The 12105-nt window shown below is 41.3% G+C and overlaps 1 protein-coding gene across 2 annotated transcripts in view; it reads left to right on the plus strand.

Annotated features, from left to right (window-relative positions):
* Positions 1–731: 731 nt before the first annotated feature.
* The window catches only part of LOC111651254 (activin receptor type-1), a 25548-nt gene continuing 14174 nt past the window's right edge, over positions 732–12105 (plus strand). Inside the window, exon 1 of one of the 2 annotated variants that reach the window (XM_023401228.2) lies at positions 732–1053. The gene's annotated coding sequence lies outside the window, so the exon portion shown is untranslated. Of the gene's footprint in view, positions 1054–10358; positions 10430–12105 lie in introns of those variants that run through there. The other variant, XM_087172637.1, reaches the window with a different exon arrangement.

Raw genomic sequence — 12105 nt, forward strand, 5'->3', positions numbered from 1 at the left:
AGTAAACGTAGCTTACTTAATGCAGAAAATACTCTTTGTGATTGCAATACTATTATATATTATTGGATTCAGAGCATTGGTGATGTACTGCTTAATGAACTGAATAAATATCTGAAATATAGGACTATCTGTTTACCAAACATTTTTTCACCCATACTGCACAACAATCAGCTGGTATTACCAAATAATGTTCCAAACCTTCCATAAATAACTAATGTGCAAAAGCTAATACAAGCCTTTGAGTGATAGTGAAATAAAACGATCACTTTCCAATCTAAAAATACTCCATTACAAATAAAAGCCCTGCACTGAAAATGTTAATCAGGTAAAAGCAATAGTTTAATGTGGCACAGTGGAACAATAGTTTACTAGATGATTTCAGCCTGTAGAATTTGAAGCTTTTGTTATATTTGTCAAATGACTGTAAATTGATGTTGGTTGAATTGTTGGTTGGTTGTTAGTTGAAATAAATGAACAATTTGGATACAATCTCTGTGGGCTGTGAGAAATTATATAATAATATGCATTTTTCATTGTAGGATTTTTTTTTACTTACACAATATAGTCTTTTTACATATATACATCAATATTCCTCTTCGCCCCTTAGAAAAACAAATGTTTTTATTTTTCATATTTTGTTTATAGTTTGTATTTGTTTTATTTTGAAACTTTGGACCGGAAGAGAGTGTGTTTATCTTTTCACTTAACGCTGAAGTAATTGATGCGAGGTAACTTCCTCCTCCAATCCTGGCTTTTTCCCTCCCTAGCGCTGCGAGTTGTGAAGCTGAGACGGTGCTAATGTGTAAAGAAGGACAACGAAACAAAATGTATCTTAATTTTTTCTCTCCGGTAAACTCATATATCGAGTGAATTTATCACCCTTTTTCTCTGAGCGAACGACCGACGATAATGTTGGCGTCATGTAAGCTCTGCTTTTCGGACTTTGGAAAACAAATCGGGTATTGTCGGTGAATTCTCGGGAGATGGCAGAATAGTTCGACCTGTGCCAGTTACCGAGCCCTCATAAAAGCACTTTGACAAATAACCCACAAGGTAAGTTAAAATTATGTCTTCTATCTATAATGTAATTTTAATTAGGCTGTAATTACTCGTCTTTATTGTAATGTGGGTATAGACATTTCGATAGACGTGGAGAAGTTTGCTGATTTGCAGGAAAAAGCTTCGTGACGTGCTCACAAGAAATCCTGTCTCCCCCTGACCCTTTTCTTCCTAAAATCTTGGTCTGTTTTGGCATTGCAGCCTAACATATTTTATTTAGACAATATTTTCAGCTTAGGTTGTGTGAACAAAATCTGATATAGCCTAGTCATCTAAAATACGATTTCGCAGAAGAGGCAGCTTTCACGCAGTACAGCGTATCATTTTTAAAGGATCGCGTCAGAGAGGTGTTTTTGGTTATTTGTTGATTGGTGATGATGTGCCCCTGGCCAGAAGACTGAAAATAAAAAGTCACTGGTTTAACACAGCGACTTTCTGTGGTTGTAATTTCAATTTCACAATCAAATCAAGCTCACGACATTGCAACAACTTGTGACTTAGTGAGAGTATATTGTCATGCAAACTGTCTTTGGGAGGGTCGTTCCTGCTTGATCGTGTGTGTCTCATCATCTCATGCTGAGCACTTTTAACATCACAATTGCAGTCCTGCAGGGGGGTGGGGGCGGCATTTGTGAACACAGACTATGGCTTACAATAGTCTGTGGCTTAATTTTGAACTCGTTTGCACTGGGGAAACTTTAATACCACCAATGTAATTCTGATATAAGATGTAAAAGTATTTGTTGTCATGCTTTTCCTTGCAAAGGAACAATCATACCAAACAGGAAATGGAGTGTGTGATAAGATTTCATGAGGCAATCAAATGTAAAGCCAGTAAACCTGCTGATGAGAGGGTGCAAACTTCATTACTAAGGTGTTAATGCTAGCTGAAAACATTCAGAGATAATTGTGCCGATTAAAAGATGTGTAAATGGGAATGTCTCACACAACAGAACTGTTCTTCCCCAGAATCAACTCATTGTGCTAGATCCTGGCTCCCACAAAATTACATTCTCACATTACTAATCAGTTTTTTTCCTCTATAGTAGTTTAAATGTCTGGGGAGCTATTGATTGTGTATTAGTTTTTGATGTTGTACGCTGTGCAAAGAATGTAACATAGCCAAGCTCCTTTTAATTTTGTTCAAGGTGACACGCCTAAACCTTTCAGTTGACCACAATTATATGCATATCCATGACAATATGATTGTGAACCATATGCAGTAATAGTGTCTGGCATGAGAGACTTAATCTACATGGATTAGCCACTCAAAATGAATCTGAACACTAATAACCTCCACCAGTTGAAGCTGTAACACATGAATTGTGGGTGAGGTAGTTGGTAATATCAATTATATGCCTTACTTTAAGTATTGGATAGAGACTATCTGGTCAGTGAAGTAACAGGCGGTGGCACAGTTAAAGGACCCATAGTTGAGGTTACTTGTTATGGTTAGTGGCTGTGTGTTTGTGTTGTTGGTTGATTATCTGGACAATGTAGCTGCACAGCTGACCAGTCTAAGGTCCAGCCTCTATGTGGGCGCCTGGCGTTCTCAGTGGCGTGCATCGCCGAGTCTGGCTGATAGTGGTCAGATAAAGGGACGTCAGTGAGTCTGGGGGCTGAGATAGGGTTCAACTAAAAGGGATCTTGAGGATCTTGTTCCTTTTAGCTGCGGTAACATGCACCAGCTCAAATGTGGTGGCTAACCCTGCTATTGTCTCCTCGTTCTCCTCGCCTCTTGGTCTACAACAATGTTATTGTTTGGATTTGGCCCAGTGTCATTGTTTCAAGAGCCTATCTGTGATAACTTATTCCTCAACCAGTTAGGAGGTTATCTGTATCTCTGAGACTAACAATGTATTCCCAACAATAGAACTGGTTTGGGGTGTCATGGCCAGTGTCAGGATTTTTCCTTCTTAAGTCTGTGTCAAAGAGGCCTTAAACGTGTCAGATCTGTAGAGATTTATTTTTGGTATATAGCAGGTTCTCCAATTCAGGCATTTTTCTTTTTGTAAGATTTTATTTTGATTTCCATATATATATCCACATTCCCAAATTCTTTGGCTGCATATATCCTTTATTTTAAATTATACACTTTATGGCCATCAGAAAGAACAGCTACAGCAGAGCATTGCCGTAGCTGTTCTTTCTGATGGCCATAAAGTGTATAATTTTCCCACAGAGGTCTGAGCATTTCATAAAGCATGAAGATAGGGGTCTGTGGTGGGGTGTTGGGGTAGGGGGGGTATAGACCTCCGATAGCAATCATTTCTCTGTGCACAGTAATTTGGCTGTCAGAAGCAGCTGGCAGTTTGGGTTGGAACAATATGCAAGTGGAGGGAGAGGGAAGCGCTCACTCCAAAAAACCCTGAGAGTGTTTGGGGGTTGGGTGGTGTGTGTATATGCATATCTGTGTGTGGAATCAGGTTACACAGTCTGTCATTAACAAGAGAACTGCAGTTATGAGACCAAGATAGACTGCTTCAAGTCTGAGCAAGAGTCTCAGGCTCATTGCTTTTCCACGTAGGTGGCTCTCAAGTTAGGGAAGAAAGGAAGGGAGGGGGCAGGAAGAAGGAGGGAGGATAGAAAGGGAGCAGGATTTGGCTTGAAGTCTAGCATCTGAGTACCAAACCAACCATCAGCTATCGTGCTTCAGCTTTCAGCCATATGTGTGTGTGTGTGTGTGTGTGCGCGTGTGTGCGCATCTGTGTGTTTGTGTGCATCTGTGTGTTTGTGTGCATGTGTGTGTGTGTGTGTGAATGCTGACTTACTAGAAAGTTTGACTAGCAACAGACCTGGCATCAGATGAGGCAGCAGGCTGCAGAGGAACACAGCATGTGGGTTGAATTTGCTTCTACTCTATGCTCGTGTCCAGCTTTTTAGAAAGGGGCCCTCTGTCTGCAGTGTTATTTTTAGTCAAAAAATCCTTGAGCCTTTTAATAATCATCAGCCTTATGTAGCCCAAACATATCACGATGAGAAGCGCTGTCTGGGACTTGCGGGCACTGCAGTCTCAGCAGGACACGGGAAGTTAGAGGGAGAAAGAGAATGAGATAAAAGACCGCCTGTGTATCTGCCAGATTTTAGTCTTGTTTCATCGTTTGCTGTTTCAGAGCTTGCTCTCCTCTTCTGGTGGCTCTGCACAGACTTATTGATTCCTCCTATTGTCTGTTCAAATGTGGATGAAGACCAGTGGAGACAGAGGGAAGGGAGACGAGACACTACTGTCTGCACAGATGCACACACACATAGATCTGCAGTGCTCGTGGCTCCTCTCCTCTCTCCACGCTAACCCCAGACTGCACTGGAGACAGTCTGCAATACACATTTTATGAGCCCTTCACTCGCTTCAGTGCTCTTGTCTTATCGCTCAGCTGTTAGGGGGGAAAGTTATGGCTTTGTTTCAGTTGCTGCCTCCCTCTGATCTCATTCCTACTCCCAGGCATGGACTCTTATTTTGTGTGGGCACTTTGTCTGCGAATTGAAAATAATGTGTTTCATCTCTTGGGTCATGGGGTCGTAAACTAAAACAATTCTGATATGATGGTAGTGCTAGTCCAGTCTATTCCCCATGCTTGAGCGAAATGGGGCATTTATAATGTTTTAGTTATTCATTGGTTTTGACATCCAAGCGGGGCTAGGCAATATGGCTGAAATCATATGAACATGAAAAATGTGTGCAATATCTAAATATAAAATATCATTTAATCAAATAATTCATTTGTTTTAAACATTTTTGATGAATACCCATCACCATCTCTTACAGCTCATGTTAACATGTTGTTTTGTATGCGCAACAGTGGAAAACCTAAAGGTAACCAGGTTATTATAGAGTATTTAGAAAATATTTACATGTGAGAAGCTGAAACCAGAGAATTTTTTTGCAGTTTTGCTTAAAGGACTACTGAAAGGTTGGTGTTTGTATTCAGGTTAGCTTGTGAGAGACTATTTATTACTGGTCTTTCTCCTAAGAAGTCTTTCCTCTCTGGAAGACCAGGAAACTCCCGGTCATAAAAGACTCCATTGGCAGCAGGATGTAATGGCCTGGGTCAGTCGTGCTACAGAGCATAGTGCTGTATACACATTCATTGTTTTGTTGCAAGCTGTTTGCTGAGTGATTATCATCACAGTGGTGAATGCTTCGGTCAATGTGTGTGGGTCACACGGCGAGGGTTGTTATGTTAGCCCCCTGACTCCTGTAGCTCTGTCTCTGGCAGACTTGGAGCAGAATCAATCACGACTAAATATTCCCTGAACGATGAGTAGCAGCACATACAGTTCTTTGGTCTGTTTGCTTAATTTATGTGTTTCACAAGGAGGAAAATTTGTTTAAAGCGTGAACCGTGATACAAATCAAGGTGTCCATTTGAGAAATGTATTGCCCCAGGGCAGTGAACTTTGTGAGATGGTCGTTTGGAGGGAGAATGTTTGTGCATTCCTCTGTTGGCAAATATAACTCAGGGCCATAAAGACAGTGTTTGAATTGGCTGTTTCAAATGTTTTGATAGTTGTGTGAAAATGAATGTCTAATTGCTATGGTGACCATTGCGTAGAACACTTGTTAATAGTGTCTTCACAATGCTGTAAAACCTACCAAGTTGTGTCTCACAAGTTGTGTCTTCACGGAACACAAAGCCACAGTAAAAATCATAAAGAGAAGCTTGTGAGAAGCACAAAAACTGCTGTTATTGTGAAGAATTTGAAGTGTGTTTGCTGAAGCTTTGCTTCTCTGTACAGGTGATGTTCTACATAATCATGAGACATAACAACTATTGTATGCTAGACTCTCCCAGACCTTCAGTCTTTGTTTCTGTGTTCAGCTGTCTCTCTCACAACTATTACCCCGGGGCGATCTTGTCCTGTCTGCAAACAAATCAAACTTTGTCATAGAGTTTCAGTATAAACAAAAGCCATCAATCTTTCTCAAAAGTACTTGTCTCGGCCTGGCCAAGTCCCTGAGTGTGTCCGAGTAGTGTTGTCTGTGCAGAGGTGGAAGGTAGGGTGGGACTACAGCAAGAAGAAAAGGCAACTATTGTCTCTGATTACATTTGATCTAGGCTGAATACACTGTGTGTGTGTGTGTGTGTGTGTGTGTGTGTGTGTGTGTGTGTGTGTGTGCGCGTAAGTGCGTGTGTGTGCGCTACCCTGGGTTCCACTGTATCCAAGGGAAAAAACCTGCTATGCTATTGCCTACCACAATGAATGTGTGAGTGAGAATTGAAAATAAGCAAGGGGCATTTGCATTTGAGTACATTCCCCACATTGTGAAAGCAGGCAGCTGCTCAGATACTGTAGGGTCCTGAGAGATGGAGCCTGGCTCGACCTGATGGGGCACTGAAGGTTCCTCAAACTGTTCCAGGGGGCCACAAAAGTCTTTCTTTCATCTCCCATTTGATGAGGCCCTTGGCCAGCGAGGTGTTCTTCCAAAGGTTAATGAGCTTTGCTTTCCCATCAGCAGAGTCATACATCTTTCACACACAACCCCAGTCTATGACTCCAAATATTAAGAAGGGGCCAACCTGTGTCTCACTGTTACACCAGACGAAATCACGGCACTGCACTGAGTATAAAATCATTTCAGTACTGCATTCATTACACTACCATAATACATTACAACACCATTACAAATAAGTTTACATACAAAACAAATTTACATCTTTCTCTCCTGGGGTTTTCAAAACCTCATATAGCAACAGTGTTTTGCCTGGAATTTTTTTTTCAGTAGTGGTGCATGTCCATGAACGTGCAACATCAGACCTGTATTTACACGTTAGTGGAGAAGTATCTTAAAATGACCTTGGAATGGATATCAATAGGGTTATTTCATGTTCATTTTGTCGTGTTAGCTTTTACACTTGAAGCTTACAATGTTGCTTTGGAGGCCTAAATAGCTGTAGGAATAAATGTTGAAGAATGAAATGCTTCAACACAGAAAATAACTTTTTTTATTTTACGTTTTTATTCAACATACATAAAAATATAAACTTAATTGAGTGTCTCAGACTTATCTGAAAATTCAGATATAAATAGATTAACAAGAAACATGTACGGGACAAAGTTGCACCAGTTTAGTCCAAGTTTGTACCTCTTTTAGGTTGGCACCCCGTATGATGAGGATGTTAATCAAACCATTGAGCTTTGTTTTTGTACATTTGCACAGATATTCAAGAAAGAAAAAAAATAAAGTTGTATATTGCTTTTCATTTTTATGCACAGGCCTCATCACCCCAATTAACACCCAGATGACTTCAAAGTAGTGACTCATTCATTTGCACATATTTTGTGCAACGAAAACAAACATTTTTGCTTCATTAATTCTCCAGTTATGAGCTTTACACATCAGACAAATAAACTGTGATAACTTGAGAAATAATGAAGCACAGATGTTTGTCTTGGTTGCAAAACAATGTACAAATGAATGAGGCCATCTCAGAGTCATTTGGTATTTATGGGGTGCTGACATAATAGGCCTATGCTTAAAATTAAAAATAGTATGTAATTTCTCAAAAATAATTTGAGCAATTTTCTTTTGTGTGCACTGAAATGCACAAATGACATGAAATTGTTTTATTCATATCCTGATCACATGGGGCGCCAGCCTTACAGAGAGGCTATGTTGCACAAGGTTAGGTAGTATTTCGTTCAGATGTCTGTCATTTGGTGAACCATTGTATTATGCATACAACTACACTCCCAGCCTGAGTAATTGATGGGAAATGTGCAGGCTTTATGGCATAGTATCCGTCTATATATTTCCTAATTCTGCTCCTATAATGACCTGCTGATTCTGGAAACTCGACTGCCATCTCGTTGTCTAATGGGTGCTTGGCAAGATGGCAAGATGAAAGTTGTCATTTCCATCGTTATGGAAATGAGGTGAAATTTTTGGATGTCCAACACCATGCTCCTAGATTGCATCTAGAGAGAGGCTCACTAACAGAGGATGTAGAGCTCTTACAGCCTCATCTCAAAATTCAAACGGTGTCAGAAAATTAGGTCTCACAGCAGGTCCTCTGTTAAAAGCTACGTACGTCTACAAAACAGCAAATCAGAGAACTGCATGCAGTGATGCAGAATACACTGGCCGATGCAACATTGCAAGAGCCATTTAATAAACGCAGAAAAAAATGTGCCATTGCCCAGGCCAGAGTGTTTTTTTGTGTGGATGATGTGAGTGACGACATGTCTCTGCTTTTTTTTTTTTTTTTTTTACATCATAGACCTACATTTCACCAGACATTCATCACACAACCTGACATGCTTCAAAAATGATATTGTACAGCCTGACACAGATTTGCTACCAAGACTTTATTAGACCCATCTTGCACAGTGTGACATGCAATGAACCTGCAAGATTGCTGATATCTCACAGTCTGTAGGGGCCTTAAGCCAAATGCCAGCTTCACAACAAGCCTGCCACTAGATGACAGGCATCCTAGACAGCAGGACTCATCAGATTAGTTATAAAACAGGTTGCTTCGAGGTATTGTAGAGATGTAATTTAAATTCATCACTGACGTTTGAATCATTAGTGTGCTGCCTTCTTTTTACGGTAAGATTCATTGTAATTTTACATTATACTCAGTTTGTAAGCACTGTTGTATCGAGTGTGAGTGTGTATTCTCTCCATACTCTATTATAAAGTTATGGTTGTGTATTCTTTCAATGCATTTTTAGTCAAACCAAGTGTTGTATTTGACTGTAGGCAGAGAGGGGTTTTTAGACTGAGGTGAATGTGTTGATTTGCTGTGCTGTAGTGTGAATATGAATGTGGGCTGCTGCAAAGAGGACGACTTTCGCCCTCAGGTCTGTATTACACCCACATCCACCTAGGAGCTAACCATCTGTGTGTCCCTGATGGCATGCTGGCACTTTGGCTGTCTGGGTCTGGGTCGGGGACGGGGACAGGGACACGAACAGCAGGCTCCACATTGCCCTAGTCTCTGCCTGTTTCTTCCCTCACCGTCCTGCAGTTTGCTGCAGTTTCCTCGGTGCCTGGGCTATTTGTGCCATGGTAACTGTGCCAGCCTGCCAGCTCAGACACAGATTCCACCTCTCGTCTCCCTCTTTGCCAGCATGATGACTCAGCAGCTCCTGCAGGGCTTCCAGCCTCCTCCCTCCTCAACCTAGTGATACACCATGCTCATCAGACAGAGTAGTGTTTTGTCATTCTCTCCTTCGTCCTGACCTGAATACAAAACAGACCAAAATAATAAAGCATCCAGCTTGACAAATATCTTTTGTTTGTTGTTGAATCAGTTTTAAAATACCACCTTAAAACAACAAATGGTAATAAAATATTAGCTTTAACATGGCATTTGAAGATGTAGTCGTAAGTGGGAATGTCTACCAATTCGTCAAATGTATTTATTCGAATCAACATAACTGCCTACACGCTTCTCTTTTTTGGGTTCAGTTGTACCAGTCACAGCATTTGAGTGGCATGTTTAACCATCATCATCTAATCACTTTAAGCCTTGCTCAACTTCTTAGAGAAGTGCTTATCAAGATAGCCCTCTGGAGTGGGATCACTGGAAAGAGTCTGGGAAGGAAACGTGGCGTCATAAAACGGGAGCCTTGATATGTATGATCACTTTCAAGTCCTGCTAGCAGCACTCAGCAGGAGTCAACTCTAACATACTTTTCACTGGGTCAAGTCTGTTTGAACTATTTCTCTCGGGGTATACACTCTTTGGCCACTTTGTTTTGAGCTCAATGAGGTCTTTATGTTTCTATGTACAAGGTCAGTGCTTACGCCTGTCAGAGGTTTGATATCGTCATGTAAAATACCTGTGGTGGAAAGTATTTAGATTTTTTTTTACTTAAATGAAAGCATAAATACACACAAAATGGTCAATTTAAAGTCAGTTTTTGCTATTGCTACATAGCCAACATTAGCATTATCAGCAGTTTATTTACCAATATAGAAGAAATGCTGTGTTGTCTCCAGTGCTGGAGAGCAATGCCAATGTTGACTGTTTTGCTTCTCTTTCTATAATTTTTCTTCTACTGAAGTTAGCACGCTAACCAGCTACCCCTGGTCCTGCCAGACCATCGCCATCACTTTCCAATAGAGAGTCACTGTAGCGTCCAGGCTGCCCTGAAGAAATAACGCTGCAAAGAGGACAGGCGGAGGGCAGCCTCTTAAAGTAAAGGAACGGAATTATGTTCAGCAAATTTCACTTCAAAATCAAAAGTACAAGTGCTGATTACCCAGAATGACTCCTTTCATACATACATATAATGATATGTTACATTATTTTGTTATTATTACTGGTAGACACTCAAATGTGGAAACCGATGTGAACTCCCTGACCCACACAGACTGAAGGAGAAAATTAAAGGAAAGGAATCACCTTCATGACAAATGGTAAAACAAACAACTCATTGTTTTACATATGTATCAATATATGGCCTCATTTTAAAGTTTTTGTTAAGTTTTGGTCTGTTTTATAGTTTAGTAAGATCCATTACATTATTAGTTCCAACAGCATTAAAGATGGAAAAATATATATCAAGTTGTAATTACCATGTGGTATTCATACTGGTTTCCCATTACAACACCACATCAGAGGATATATGAAGACAGAATAAAAGGAAAGATGGGGATTGAGACAGATAGAGGGGGGAAATGAGAGCACACCCTTGGCAGGATGTCAGCTCTGTGAACACACACTGCAGAGCACTGCCAGAGAATTCAATACGCAGGGATAGAGCGCTGCAACACACACACACACACACACACACACACACACACACACACACACACACACACACACACACACACACACTTACACACATTCATACACAGCGCCATGAAGTTGACTGCTCAGATCGCAATCGGTTCTGCAGATGTTAGCCCTGCCTCACTCCTTCCCAAGAATCCCTTCTTAGGTTTCCAGTATCAGGACTCGTACTTGCTGTGTATTCATCAAGTAAAGCCGTTAGCTGGCTTGATGATATATGAGACCAGCTTGCCACGCCTCATGTGTTTCCTAGATGTGGAGTAGTTTCTGTTTACTGTGCTTATGCAAAATAAACTATAAATAGAAATACTGTAAATTTTACATACATTCAAATGCATCTGTTGGGAAACCAGGCAACTCGAAAGGTTTTTGCAGTGCAAAGACTGATATATTTGCTGTGTACATAACAGCAAACGCATAACAGGACCACTTGAGCACTCGGTCATCACTGTGCGACTCACTGCTTATGATAGCTTATTTAAGACAAAGTGTCTGCGTGGGAGAGATGAATTGAGACAGATAATTTCAGTGCCCGTCGAGGGTCTTTCAGCAGTAGATGTAAACAAAAACACAGCAAGTTATTTACCTACAATAATTAAAGCCAGTAAGTGGAGCCTTGTGACATGCTCTACTTAGTTAATTGAGGTGAGTTATTGATCTGTCAGCAGGGTGTGAGCGAGGTTATGGTGCTCTTTGTTTTCTTTCTACATGAAAGATATATGAGTCAATAGCAAGATAACTAGTCAGACAAAACTTGTTCTGTCTGGCTCTAGAAAAGGGCTTCAGACTATTGTCTCTTATTCCTCTGCTTATTTCTTTGTCCTGTTTCCTCGGTGGCCCAGCCGACCGTCTCCTGCCAGCATGGTGCCCTTCTTCCCAGTCTCCCCCGGGTGCTGACACCAGACACCTCCTTGTCCCACTTCTCTTCTTTTAGCCCACCTCACTGTTGCAGCCCACTCTGGCCCACATGTCTTTTTCACACTGGCCCTGTTCTCTGCCCTTCTCTGACCCACTGTCCCCCAGTTGCCCCCTGGCTATACCTCCCTTGCCTCCTCATGCCCTCCTGCCCGTTCCCTGCCCCCATTGCTCCCCTCTCCCCTGGTCCAAGGGGAGCAGACAGAGCTCCTGATTATCTCTGTGTGGCAGCCTCTGTTTTGTGCTCTGATTAAAGGAGCAGCATGTGGTCTGTGTGTGAGTGGCCTGTACAGACGCCGCCGTTGGGCTAATGCTAACATTACGTGCTTAATCATTTATGTCTGGGAGACGGGCACAAAGGCTTGGAGGTGGGGGGTTGGGGGGG

The sequence above is a fragment of the Seriola lalandi genome, unplaced genomic scaffold (genome assembly GCF_002814215.2).
Source record: "Seriola lalandi dorsalis isolate HSWRI2012SDOR001 ecotype SW California unplaced genomic scaffold, Sedor1 jcf7180002053538, whole genome shotgun sequence".
NCBI lineage: Eukaryota > Metazoa > Chordata > Actinopteri > Carangiformes > Carangidae > Seriola > Seriola lalandi.